The 14,656-nt window shown below is 38.4% G+C and overlaps 1 protein-coding gene and 1 long non-coding RNA gene across 3 annotated transcripts in view; one reads left to right on the forward strand and one right to left on the reverse strand.

Moving 5' to 3' along the window:
• The window catches only part of TAFA2 (TAFA chemokine like family member 2), a 531,793-nt gene that overhangs the window by 147,468 nt on the left and 369,669 nt on the right, over window positions 1–14,656 (reverse strand). The window lies entirely within an intron of this gene.
• The window catches only part of LOC138155394 (uncharacterized), a 15,834-nt gene continuing 7,663 nt past the window's right edge, over window positions 6,486–14,656 (forward strand). The window contains exons 1-2 of one of the 2 annotated variants that reach the window (XR_011166824.1): window positions 6,486–6,549; window positions 6,647–6,800. This is a non-coding gene — a long non-coding RNA (uncharacterized lncRNA). Of the gene's footprint in view, window positions 6,550–6,598; window positions 6,801–14,656 lie in introns of those variants that run through there. The other variant, XR_011166823.1, reaches the window with a different exon arrangement.

The following is a 14,656-nucleotide window of genomic DNA, read 5'->3' on the forward strand; positions in this document are numbered from 1 at the left end:
TCCCTATTTTTCTGATGAAAAAACTGAGGTTCAAATATGTTAAAAGACTTCAATAATAATGATAGCTAGCATTTATGTAATAACTCCTATGTGCTAGGTATTGTGCTAAGGGCTCATCTCAGAACAACCCTGGGAGGCCAATGCTATTATTATTCCCATTTTACAAATGAGGAAATTGAGGCAGACAATAGTTAAATGATTTGCCAAGAGTCACATAGTTAGGAAGTGTCTTGGGCTAGATTTCAACTTGGGTCTTCCTGACGCCAGGTCCAGAAATCTAGCCACTACACCACCTAGTTTCCTGACCTATGTTAAGTAATATAAATTGTGAGTATCATAGGTAGGATTCAAACCCAGTTTTCTACATTTCTAATTCTAGTACTTTTCCCACTATTATCACAAAATTATTCTATTGACATTCTATGCAATCTTCAAGGCCCAGTTTAAGTGTCACCTCCCCAATGAAGGCTCCCCTGATCCTCCAAGTGGGAGATGAAATTTTCTTCCTCCAACTTTGCATGATTCTTTATATTCTTATGGACATTGTACATCCTGTTAGGCTTTGTGGTTGTTTGTGTGTGTGTCCTTTCTCCCCTATTAGATAATAAATTCAGGGTGGCTAAATGGTGCAGTGAATAGAGCACCAGCCCTGGAGTCAGGAGGACCTGAGTTCAAATCCAGCCTCAGACACTTAACACTTACTAGCCATGTGACCTTGGGCAAGTCACTTAACCCCAACTGCCCTGCCTTCCCCCCCCCCCCAAATAAAGAAAAGAAAAACCTCTCTGGTGACAAAGGACAATGTCTTGGAGTTTCTTTGTAGCTCTTGTAGCACCTTATAGGGTAAGCTATACATAGTAAGTAGATACTTTATGAATGCACATTGAATTAGGTCAATTGAACCCCTCCAGCTATCAGGATACAAGTGATATTCAGAACCAGGCACCTGGCTGAGGTCATCCCCCATCATGACAATCACTTAGTCATCAACATACCAGGCCTCTCACTAATGAATGCAATATGAGACATCCTTCAGTCTCTATGGACATGCCTCATAGCAGACACATGAAATGGCTTATTCTCATCCAATTCCATGGATAGTAAGCAAACTTCCACTTTTGGATGCCAACATTAACTAAACTAGAATCAAGAAAAGCTGAATATAGCACAATTTGGATAAAATTGAATATTTCTTTCCTAAGAATATTAGTACTTGAGTTCAATGGAAAGATGCTTTTGCAGCTTTAAGATTTTCTAAATCTCCTTATATGATAGGTTAATCAAGGTGAAAGTAAAATTTTGGCCACTAATAGGGAGGCAAGAATAACTGGTGTAATGAGAATGGAATATATCCAATTCAGATTCACAAGACATTCTTTAAAAAAAATTTTCCAGGTCTTCCTTTTAAAATAATTAATTGGTACAGTCTAGGAATAAGGTCAAGTTGAATTATTTCTGTCTCCAACAAGAATCACTGCATCTGATTTGGTTTTTTTTTTGGAGGGGGGAATGTAGGGCAATTGGGGTTGAGTGCCTTGCCCAAGGTCACATGGCTAGTAAGTGTTAAGTGTCTGAGCCCAGATTTGAATTCAGGTCCTCTTAACTCCAGGTCTGGTGCTCTATTCACTGCACCATCTAGCCACCCCTGCATCTTACTTAACAATAAACAGAAGTCCTAAAACTTAATGGAATTATTTTATAGCCATTTCAAAAAGGATAATCTCTCTCCTTATGGGACAAAAGATCATATTGCCATTTAAAAAGCCCAAGACTTGATAGGGAACTATAATAATGGTATTGACCAGTTAAGGTAACATGTAAAATATCAGAAGAAATGACAGTAAATTGTCAGCTCTTAAACTATAACTCAGTGACCCAACTATATTATTAGCTTGGCATCAATATTCGAATTTTATGAGATCCAGATCTATATCACAGAGATAATAAAATAAAAATAATAAGATAATAATAAAAGAAAATATGACTGTCTTAATTTTACAGATACAAAAATAGCCTTGATATTATTTTGCTAACATCACCAACTATTCTTAAGGGACCTCATTATTTCATATCCTAGAGACTAGGAGAATTCCACAGAAAGTTTCCCCAGGAATCTGAAGAGGTAGCAGCAAAGGAGTACATTCCAGGTAAGAAAAACAACTTGTACAGAGGCATAGACATAAAGGATGAAACATCACGTAAGGAAAAACAGGTTGTTCAGTTTGTCTGGATTCAAGTATCACTTAATGTGTAATCAGTTTGGAAAAGGGGATATGGTGGTATGCCATGAAGAACCAAAGAGAGGAGTTTTTATTTGATCCCAGAGGCAATAAGGAGGCACTGGGGCTTGTTGAGCAGAGAAGTGACCTACTTCATGTTCAGGTCTACACTTTAGGAACTTACAGATGAAGGTCTTATTGGAGAAACATGGAATTTAAGAGTTGGAAGGAACCTTTGGGACCACCTAGGCTAATATCTCCTCATTACAGTTGGACAAATGAACAGAAAACTGAAGAGACTTTCTCAAGGTCCATAGATGGGTAATAGCAATGTTGGAACTATCCAAGATATTTTTTTAATGAAGCATAGTTAAAAATATCATATTCATTCAACAGGGACCAGGTCTGGAGAATCCTGGTAATAGACATTTATTTCTAGCAAAAAAAAAAATGTTGCTGACAGCTTTCTCTTTCCAAAGCTCTGTCCTTACACTAAAAGAGTCTTAATTGGTTCTTAATAGCAGTTAGTTGGAAACAAGTGTAAGACCAATATGTATGGGATTGAGAGATTGTTGACAAATTGTTTGGAAACAAAGGGGATAGTCTACATTACAAATTCATGGGTTTTCTGTGCTCAGTCACCTAGGAGGGACCAATCTAATTTGATGCAGATTTCTCAGGTATATGACAGATCATAGACTTGCTATTGTTGTTCAGGTACACGATGGGAAAATAAAACAGCTGGGGACTAGGTAGAGCCTAGATGCCCACGCAGGATATGGTATAGTATTATGGCAAGCCCAAGGTGTCTAGTCCTAAAGTGATTCTGTACTTCAATTCAGCTTTGAAGTTGAGACAAAGACCAAACATCCAAAATGTCACACTGAATTATAAGACCCAGATATCTGCGTGAAATCATGAATGGTGGGGAAAATCCAACAGATAACAATCACAGGATTTAAATATAGAAGAGATTCTCAATTCCAACCTTCTCACTTTGCAGATGAGAAATTGAGGACTACCAAAGTTAACCAGCTTACCTAGGGATACATAGATAGAAAGTAGAGAGCTGGGAGTCATACTCATGTGCTTTGCTCTAAGTCTTTTCTGTATGACTACTGGCAGGCAAAGGGATGAAGCTGATAACCTCTCAAGGTCTCTTCCATCCCCACAATGCTCTGTTATAATACACATGTCCTACATTCTGTAAATGTAAACCAAACTAATATGAGCCCTTTTTTCCAGTATCAGTTTATTCTCTGATCTGAAATATAATTTGTAATCCAACAGTGATCCAAAGGTGCAATTTCAGGAAGCATGCTTCAGATGAAGGAGTCTACATTTCACTGTCAGGGACTTATAAGAAATGACAGTTTGTAATCCCAGGGATGCAGTGAAGGATGGTCACATATCATGAACTCTTGAATGAATAGCCTTACAATACCAGCATTGGATAGGAAACTAGTCTTGAGTTATTTCATTCTAATTGCATTTTTTGACTTTAAAGTCATAACCTCTACATGCCTTCTTCACTCTGTTTGTAAAATAGTCAGAATACCAAAGTATCTTGAGACCCAATGACAGTCTCCATGATATCCAGAGCTACAAGGAATATATTGTCCTTCATAGATATACATTATGCTACTGCGTTATAATCATTCATTCAGATATAGAGCCCCTCTGATGTACAAGGCAATGTTCTAGGTGCTATGTGATCCATTTGAATGAGTCACTTGAGAAAAGGGATAGTCTTTGCCTGGAACATAGTAGGCATAGTGAGCCTAGAGAATTCAGAAAAAGGATTTCCCCTTGGGTGAGATCAGGGCCTTTATCTGAATTTGAGATGAGATTTTACTTTGCTCTCAAAAGGAGAGCTCATTTATTCTTGTTTATTTTCTAATATATTCTATTCTGTAGAACTTCTCCAATTTCTCCTGGCTATTTTGCTTAAATAAGTGGGTTTGGTTGCTATTCCCTTTTGTGTAACCAGTGTTTGATGAACTCAACATTGGAAAGGACCTCAGAGATGATCCATTTCAACTGTCTCTTTTTACAGAGGAGAGCTGAGGCCAAGAGAAATAATTGATTTGACCAAGGTTACAGTTAGTTTATAAAGTGATAGATATAATACAAAGCCAGGTCTTCTGACTCTCAATTCATTGATTCATTTCAATTCACCAAGAAATTGCTAAGCACCTACTAAGTACAAAGCACTTTGTTAAGTACTGGGAATACAAAGATAAAAATAAAACAGGCTTTGCCCTCATGTAGCATGTATTATATTAGGAAAAAAGCAACAACATAAGCACTAAGAATGAGGGGAAAATGCATGCAAAGCAAATATAAAGTAATTTTTGGAGAGGGGAAGATGCCACTAACTAGGGATCAGCACGAGAGGATTATAGGATGTTGTGTTAGAGCTGAATCTTGAAGGAAGATAGCAACTCTAAAATATAGAAGTCAGAAGAAAAATATATATATATATATGTATATACAGAGAAAGAGATGAGAGAGGGAGAGATGAGAGAGAGATGGATAGAGAAATGGATAGATATGGATAGAGAGAAAGAGACAGAGAGAGAGAGAGAGAGAGAGAGAGAGAGAGAGAGAGAGAGAGTTCAAAATTACAGAGGTAAGAGAGAATGTATCCTGTACCAAAAACATGCAGAGCAATTTGACTGAACCATAAAGAACATAAAAACAAGTAATGTACAACAATCCAGGAAACAAAATGGAGCCCACTTTGGAAGACCCCGCAGCTTCTTGAGCAGGAGAGAGACATGTTAAGACCTATATTTTATAAATGTCATTTGTTCTTTCCACTGCAAAACCTTGCCAACCTCTTTCTCATTTCACAATCAGGGTCTCAGCAGAGACATGAGGAATATGCAGGCTTTTTTTTTCTAGAACCACATTGCCATCCAGAAACAATCAACTATAGATCCAGCTGGAACAATAACAGTTCTAGGACTCTTGCTCAGAATGTCCCACGAAGTACTTTAGCATTGTGGATCAGACCCAAATTAGCTGGACAAATGTGTTGTAGAAGTGGTAGCAGCAGCAATAGTAGTAGTACTATTAGTAGTAATTGTAGTAGTAGTGGTCATAGTAGAAGCAGCAGTAGTAGTAGCAAAAGTAGCAGTAGTAGTAATTGGATAGTTGCGGTAGAAATAGGAGTATAGTAGTAATTGTAGTAGTAGTCATCATGGTAGATATAGTAGTAGTAATAAAAGTAGTAGTAGTGGTAGTGGTAATAGTAGTAAAAGCTGTAGTAATAGTATTAATTAATAAGAATAATAGCTAATACTTGACATGAATAAGGCGCTCTAAGGGGGAGAAGCTAGAGACAGTAGTTATAAAATGTGATTGTTATTCTTAAATGGATTTATATCTAGCTGTGAAGACAAGATGTAAATGCTTTAAAAACTTCACAATATTAACAATAAAGTTAACATATAACATTGTAAGGTTTGCAAAGCACTTTATAATTATTTTCTCATTTGATCCTCATAACAGCCCTGGAAGGTAGGTGCTATTATCCCCATTTTGCATATGAGTAAAACTGAGATTGAGAGGAGCTAAGTCATTTGTCCAGGGCCACATAGTAAATGTCTGAGGCTGAATTCAAACTCCTGTCTTCCTGACTTGCAGCACTTTTTATCCATTGTTATACCTGCTAATTCTATAAACAGAAAAACTACTAGCCTGGGAATAAAAGGATCTGGGTTCAGATTCTGAGTCTACTACTTACTACCTGGATGACCTTAGATAAGTCAATTAACCATCATTGTCCTCATTTTCTTTATCTGTAAAATAAAGACATTGAACTCCCAACTCTCTATCACTCTGTCTCTGTCTGTCTGTCTCTCTCTCTCTCTCTCTCTCTCTCTCTATATATATATATATATATATATATATGTATATATATACATATATATATATACACACACACACATAAATACACACACACACATAACATCTGCGTATGTGTCTGTATCCTCCTGTGGCACCATGCTTTGAGTAAGTGTTCCAGAAACCAAGAGAATCCATACAGTAATATAGGATTAATTTTTAAAGGAATTATACAGAGCAGCACTATTATATTGTGAATTATACAGAAAAGAACTTTGAGGGCCTTTTTAGAAGAGACAGAATTGGAGCTCAGCCTTGAAGGATAGTTAACGGTGCTTCTATTTTTGCATATAGACCCCATGCTGCAAACTAGAAGAGCCAACCCCTATCTTAATCAGCATCTCTTTTGAAGTTGAGCTAAATACTCCCCAGACCTCTCCCCATGCAACTATGAACCATCTGTGTTTCTTCAGAGCCAGTAAATATCAGTCTTAAAACTGGCAGTGATGTTTGGGGTTCTATTTTGGGAGGCACATTGTTTCACAGGCCAAGTGTGATTGTCTCTTTGTCTTTAGGGTTTGCAGAAATAACTTCAGTGATTTGCCTTCTTGTTCCCCACTTGGCTATGGAGTGACATCCGGAATATCACGGAAAGATGCTAGCAAAGATTACATTTATTGGAGTTTTGTCCTTCCAGATTTCCAGCGGGAGGATAGTAATGACAAGAAGGTAAGTTAAATTATTTTCCTTTGTATATTTCTGTTGGGTAAGAATTTGGACAGATACCTTCTTTGGGTTTTTTGTTTCTTTTTTTGGTTTTACCTAGCCTCATAACTACTGTCAATATCAGCTCCCTCTCTCCCTTCCTCCTTCCTTTCCTCCCTCCCTCTACCTCTACCCTAGGCCACTGGGAACATTTCTGGAGACACCTTTGTCCACATCTGCTCTCATCTACACTTCCATTCCTTCTCACAGCCCTAAACAGTCATTAGTTCCACCTTCTGCCTTAGAACTTGCTATCTCCAGCTCAGGCAAGCCAAAAGTGGTGAGTGGTAGGGCAAATAGAGTTTAACTCTCCACCTTCTGGAGCTAAGGCACTATACCATTGCATACTTATACTGTATTTTAAATTCTTCTCATCTTAGTTTCCACAATGATACTAGAGTAAATTGCCCCGGTCATGAGGGTACATCTTCCCCTAGAGTCTCCAAGTCTTCACTGGGGAGACAACCCTGGGTTCTTGAAGGCCAGTGAGATGCCATCTGGAAAGACTTTCAATGCAGGTCCAGATCAGAGCTGGGAGGGAACTTGGGAAGTCATCTTTTTCAGCTACCTGTTACCACAAGCAAGGTGGGATTTTTGGTGTTTTTCTTTTGGAATTCAGTTTTCCAGCCTCAGGCTAAATTGTAAACATCTGGAGGCCTTTGAATAATGGTAATACACAGTAATACACAGCTGTAACACACCATTTTCATGACTTTGTGCACTACATCAATCAGGTGCTGAAACCCTAGGGCTTTCATGCCATTGGGCACTGGGCCAGTCAGACCTTGAGTTACTGGTGCTAAACTGGTGGACTGCGCACAGGGGCTCAGCCAATCAGGTACCATGAACATGGGCTTTCTCTACTGAACCAATCAGATGCATTGCCCCTCTGTTAAGGCCTCCCTCCTCCCTCGGCTAATGAATGTGAACCCAGAAGAAGAGAAGAGAAAATGAAGATGAAAATGAACAGTGAGTGTTGAACATGGAGCATTGAGAAAGCTAGTGATGGTGGTGGCAGCTGAGACAGCAGAGGCTTGCTGAAGGAGTCTCCAGGTTGTGAAAGTGAATTGAGCCATAGGGCAAAGACCTGCCCTGGGGAAGGAGGCTTAGCTTAAGCCCTTTTAAGAGTTGCTGTCACAGAGGCTTTGAAAGTGAATTGACTTGAGGACCCTGGAGGAGGAGCCAGGAGAAAATCAGCCCCAAGTCAAGATGAAAACTTTGCAGCAAGGAAGGACCAAGGAGAGCACCAGGTGTGAGCCTGCAACAGCAGAGTGAGAGGAAGGATACCCCCTCAATTAGAATTTGCTTGGATTGAGGGGATTGTAACCTACTGTGACCTAGGGATGGAGGGTGTTTGTGTTCTCTGCTACCCCTGGGGATGTGTTGTGTGAGGGAAGACCCGTCTGGGATCTCCTGAATGTATAAACAAATATTTTGGCCAATGCTATGCTACCAAAAAATATGTTTTGTTTAAGGCTATGTGGCCACCTTAGTAAAAAGTCATTATGTAGTTGTGAATTGTGAATGCTTTAATTTCTGGCTTAAAGTTTAATTCTGAATAAATAGAGTGTTCATTATACCTTGGGATTAGAGCCTTAAAATTAAATAAAGCAGCAGCTCTCGGGTGTGCTGTGCTGATCGGCATTATACTGCCTCATCTTACAATTAAGGAAACTGAGGCCTGTAGGTTACATGACTTGCCCAAGACCACAAAGGTAGTAAGATCATAAATTTATAGTTGGAAGAGAATTTAGTGGTGGTCCAACTAATCCAACCCTCTAATTTAGAGATGAGGAAATTGAAGGGAAAGGAGGGCTGAGTGACTTCTACACAGGCAGTGTCAGTGAGGTCTGAATACAATTCCTTAAGCTCCAAATCAGGTGTTCTTTGTACTGTGTGTGCCTGTCATTCTGAAAATGATGAAAGGTGAAGGGGGGGGGGTGAACTTACCAAAGGTCACATAGTAAACTAAGAGCATTCTAGGATTAGAAACTGATGTCCTCGATCAATCAACAAACATTTATTATGCACCTAGTATGTTCCAGTCATTGTACTAAGCACTGGGGATAAAAAAGAGACAAAAGACAGTTCCTGACCTCAAGGAGCTTACAATCCAATGGAGAAAACAACAAGCAAAAAAAAATCTATAAAAAGTAAACTACAAGTAGCATAAATTGTTATTCAGTCGTTTCAGTACTCTCTGATTCTCCATGACACCATTTGGGGTTTTCTTAGGAAAGATACTGGAGTGGTTTGCCATTTCCTTCTCCAGCTCATCTCATAAATAAGGAACTGAGGCAAACAGGGTTAAGTGACTTGCCCAAGGTCACATAAGTAAGTGCCTGATGCACATTTGAACCTAGGTCTTCCTGACTCCAGGTCGGGCACTCCATCCACTGTTTCGCCTAGCTGCCAGCAAGATAAATAGAAAATATTTAACATAGAAAGTTAATTTAGCATGCTGTAGTGGATAGAGAGCTGGTCTCACAACCAAGAAGACCTAGGCTCAAATCTTCCTGGCTATATGACCCTGGGTAAATCACTTAACCTCTAGGCCAGAGGTGTCAAACACACAGGGCTGCACTGTGGTCTACAACACTCCTGAGTGGGGCCAGAAATAGGAAATAATTAATAGGCACTAAAATGAAGCAGGGATGGGGAAGGCTTCCAGAAAAAGAAAGGATTTTTAGTTGGTACTTAAAGGGAGGTCAGTTCTTTCCAAAGTCGAACTATTCTTTCTCATTTTATCTTAATACAGTTTGAAGTGACCCTATAGACAAGGATTAAAACACTGGGTTTGCTGATACCCCATCACTGTCACCAGCCAGTGCTAATCTTCTCTGTCTGACTTAGAGATGGATATGGGAAAGGACTGTATGCTCTTCCGGCCAGATTGGGACTTTCTTGCATGAAGGACTTCAGCTGACTTTACTACTGACCCCATTCATTTTCTTAGCAATTAAATGACCAGGAAAGCAGAGTTGCGAAACAAATATTAGTAAGTAGTATTCCAGACCCTTGGGAGTGAGGAACTATGTGATCTCTGTTCCCTGAAGACACAGCGCTGTGCTTCATGAGTTCAGCACAGTTCAGTCTTAAATCCTAGAAACCAAGTAGTAGTATGACCTAATAGGGCAAGGATGGAATTACAATCGGACACTTAACATTCTGGATATCCCATGGAAACTAATGCGTGACCTTGAGAAAATTACTTCACGTACCCATGCCTCCTACACTCTCTCTCTGTCTCTCTGTCTCTCTGTCTCTCTGTCTCTCTCTCTCTCTCTCTCTCTCTCTCTCTCTGTCTCTTTCCCTTCCCCCTTCCCCCCTCTCTCTCTCACTCCCCACACCCCCACCTCCAGTTGGTGAAGGATGATTCCAAGCTATCTCTAGGGAACAGCCTGAATAATGACTAAGCGATGCATAACCACCACCCCAGTTTTTGTATACGTAAAGCTAAAAGTGCTTTATATGGCAAATGCCAAATAATAATGATGATCCTCTGGGGACTGCTGTGAGGGACACTTCAGAAAATGCATGAATACTCATTCAATCAATATACTGCCCTGCATTATCATTTCCTGTCTCCTTCAATCTTTCTGAAAAGTGGGGTATGCTGGTGAGAGCTTAACAAGAGACTCTCTGGGGGAAAATATACAAATGACACACTTTTAATTTTAGTATTCTAAATTAATTTAGTATTAATTTATAGTAATAATTCATGTTAATTGATTTATTGATTAATTTAGTGTTTTAAATTTTTAATTGTAGCATGAATTATTAACATTTCCTCCATCACTTCCTTAATCTAGACAATCAACAAAACAATAAATCATTCCCTGATTTGTATGATTTCTGGGATGTGAATGCTCACACTGAAAATGTAACCATCACCAAATTGGCTGTAGAGTTCCCTTGCTCCTAACCCTGGTATCCCCAGGATCAGGGTTTGGCATGACTTTTCATTTGTAATTTCCCAACACCTTCCCCAAATTCTCCCTCCATATGAGTTCAGATCTCCATAGAGAATGAACTTGGCCTTATGCAAAACTATAGCACTAGATTGTGAATTATAGACACTGCCATAAACTCTATCCTAACCCGCAGTAATTTCCTACAGTGTAACCATGGGAGATAATGTCTATTTAAATATAAATATTCCTAAGAATCATAATCAATCAATCAATGAGCATATATTAATCACCTACTACATGCTAGGTAAGTAAACTTACAATGAGTTGATTCAGCAGATTATTTCCAAAATGAGAAGGCATCATGCTGTATCACTACATAGAGAGCTGGTCTCACAACCAAGAAGACCTGGGCTCCAGTCTTCCTGATATATGACCATGGTTAAATCACTTAACCTCTAGGCCAAAGGTGCCAAATACACAGGGCTGAACTGTGGCCTGTAACACTCCCGGGTGGGACTAGAACTGGGTTGAAATATAATTGAGAAATATTTAACAAAGTGAATTAAAAATACAATAGAAAGTAGATGATGTTGAAATGTGATTTCCCCAGGCAGTATAATGCAGCTCTCAAATACAACAGTTTGCAGAAAAGGTACCTACCTACACTGTCAGAGGAATTTCTTCCTCAGGAGTTTCCTCTGCCAATGAAAATTCACTATTCCTATTTCCCAAGAGACAGCTGTATAGAGAGAGAAAGGAGAGCACAAGGGTACTAAGTGCCTACAGCACATTGCCATGAGGGGAGAACATCACCAAAAGGTAGTTGAGGTACTGGTAGCCAAGTAATCAATTAAGAAATGTTTATTTGTTTCCCTCTACATGTTATGCTCAGCACTGGAGAGACAAGTATAAAGAATGACAAAGTTCCTACTCCTTCCTCTTCCTACCTTACATTCTGAGGTTTTGAGACTTAGCTGAAGGCAAACTTTTCCAACTTCACAACTCTGCCTAGGGTCAGCTTTGTCAAGGTGGACTTAGAGACAGATTCTGACATTAGTTCATATCAAAGTCTGGGTTTGGGCTAGAACATAGCAATCACTGCTATAAAACTAAAAACAGTATACATTCAAAGAGGTCCTCAACTCACTTGGTTCATCCTTGGTTTCTGGCAATGACCTGAGCTGCTGGTGAATCTGCAATCACATCATTTATATAGCTTAGCTTGAAGTAAAGTTATTTGAAATTATAGACCATTCTAAAGGGTTCGTGAAATTATATTTTTATTAAAGTTGACATTTTCATTGGATGATGAGAAAAACAAAAATATTCAGGATGGAAGGATCAGACCCAAGAGAGGTTTTTATCAAGAAATTTTAGCTCTGAAACACCTGCTCTTTACCATTAAATGGCCATCCATGATAAGTAATGTGTTGTTGTTTTTTCCCATTCCCTTATCTGAAGAGCAATCTAGAGTGGGGGGAAAAACATTTTTCTGGTGAGTTGTTTTTTTTTATTTTGTTTTGTTTTCTTACTGCAGAATTTGTTTTTTTGTTTGTTTATTTGTTTTGGGAGGGGGGGGTGAATTACAGAAACATTTAAACCATAACATTTAATTTCAAACTTTGTCCTTTACAATCTATTACCTCAGATACCAGATCTCTCTCCTTCTTTCCTTCATTTTCTACCTTAGAATTGATCTCATTGCTCTGATCTGAATAAAAAATTTCAGGCTGAAGGCATTTTGCTGAACAAAACGTTTTCAATAAGTTTAACAACAGATGAATTTTCTACTGAGATAAGTGTATGGGAGAGATGTACACTAAATGCTGAGAAATTGTGGTCCACCATGGTCCATTCAGCTACTCCACACTCAATGTGACTTTTGAGTTTTAACAGGAGGAGTCTCCCCCACAAAAAAAAGTCGCATCAGCCTTAGAAAAGATTGTTTTGGCTAGCTAATGTGAAGTGGGGGGCCAGGGAACAGACACTCAGGCACAAAAGAGTCTTTCCTCCTACCTTGGCCTATATGAGCCTCTTATTTTCTTATTTTTTCAGTATATTCAATCTATCAAATATCAAAATCTTTTTTTAAAAGTGGACATAATCTCACTTTAACCTGATTTGCTGTTGTCTGGGCAAGGAAACTTCCAGGGAGAAGTCAGATTAGAGATATATTCTTTTTAAGAATTAGCAGGCTTTCAAGACATAACAAAATTAGCAACAATAATAATAGCTAACATTTTATAGTCCTTAATATGTACCAGGCATTGTGCTAAGTACTTTACAATTATTATCTCATTTGATCCCTGGGAGGTAGGTGCAACTGCTGTCCCCATTTTACATATAAGGAAACTGAGGCAGTTAAATTACTTGCCTAATGTCAAATATAATTTATATTTGAACTCAAAACTTCCTGACTCTAGGCCCAGCACCCTATTTTCTGCTCCACCTCACTGCAATAATAGTTATAGCTTACACTTATCAAACACGTTAAGGATCTGAAAAACATTTTATCTCTGTCATTTCATTTGATGCTCTCAAGAATTCTATGAGATAAATACTATTGGCATTATCACCCCTATTTTACAAGTAGAGGTAGAAACTGAGTCTCAAAGAGTACAAATGACCTGCCCAGAGTCACCTGTCTAGTAAAAGTGTTAAAGATAAGCATGTAACTATCAGCTAGAAAAATCGACTTTTAGGTTTTCATACCTTTTATATTAAAAATACATATGCCATATTGGCATTTTTCAAATTATTATTACCTTTTTGTGCTTTTATAATTCTGATCTCTCCTTATGGTAATTCATTTATCTTCTGACTTTCTCCCTTGCTTTACTTTCTTTTCAGAACTAGTTCTTGAGGAAGGACACCTGGGCCATGTGTCATAACACACGTGCAGTGCATGTTCAAGATAAATCTTGTATTTCACATTGACAGAAGTACAGATAAATTTAAAATTAATCTAAAATGCTCTCCATTTTTTTTTGCTTTAAAATAATTAAGGAAGGATACATTTAGGTTTTATGCTTCCTTATCCAAATTATATACAGATGCTGCATAGAAATATACTCTTAACGGCTACATTAACTATGATAAGTTCAATCGCATCATTGTCATTCATGTCTAATTAACCTAAATGCCCAACTGGGAGTAGTAAGAATTTGCACAAGGCAAGGAGGATGAGAAATGTGGAATCCCCCTTCCTTTCCCTGCCATTGGAAGCTTCCCAGCGTGGGAGAGAAAAGCAAAGCCGAACTTTCAAGATCACAGGGGGACAGTTGACAAGTGAACCTGGCAGCACTGCGTGACAGCAAAGAACCATATTACTCTTTGATGGAAAGTCTTATTTTTTTTTAAAGGAAGCTGAGATCAACAGAATAATGAGATCAAGCATAAAGCTGTCTTCATGGATCTAAGACTAGCAACATTCTGAAAAGAGTACAAAACTTTATTTTCATTCAATATTCATTGAATGATCCTTTAAACTTCTACTACATTTAGTGCACTATTCTAGGCACTGGAAAGGAAGATGAAAAATAAGCCATAGATTCCAATCTTCAAGCAATTTATAATCTAATAATCAATGTGCATTGATTCATTGTGTACTATATGCCAGTCACTAAACTAGGCACTAATGATATTAATACAAAAGTAAAAATGCTGTGGAAGACAGAGTAGGTGGTGAATGATAGAAATGAAAACAAAAAGGAAGAGAAAGAGAATGAAAAGGTGAAAAAAGGACGAGAAAGAGAAAAATAATAAGCTAGAAAAGGAGAAGGAAATGAAAGAGGGGGAAGAAGAAAAATACAAGTAGGAAGAAGAGAAAAAGAAGAATGAAAGGGAAAAAGAGGAGAAGGAACATAAAAAGGAGGAAGAGGAGAAGGAGGAGAAGAAGAACGAGGA

Source organism: Petaurus breviceps, unplaced genomic scaffold, assembly GCF_028583685.1.
Source record: "Petaurus breviceps papuanus isolate PSGF00001 unplaced genomic scaffold, PetGlider_PUasm1.0 154, whole genome shotgun sequence".
NCBI classification, from domain to species: Eukaryota; Metazoa; Chordata; class Mammalia; order Diprotodontia; family Petauridae; genus Petaurus; species Petaurus breviceps.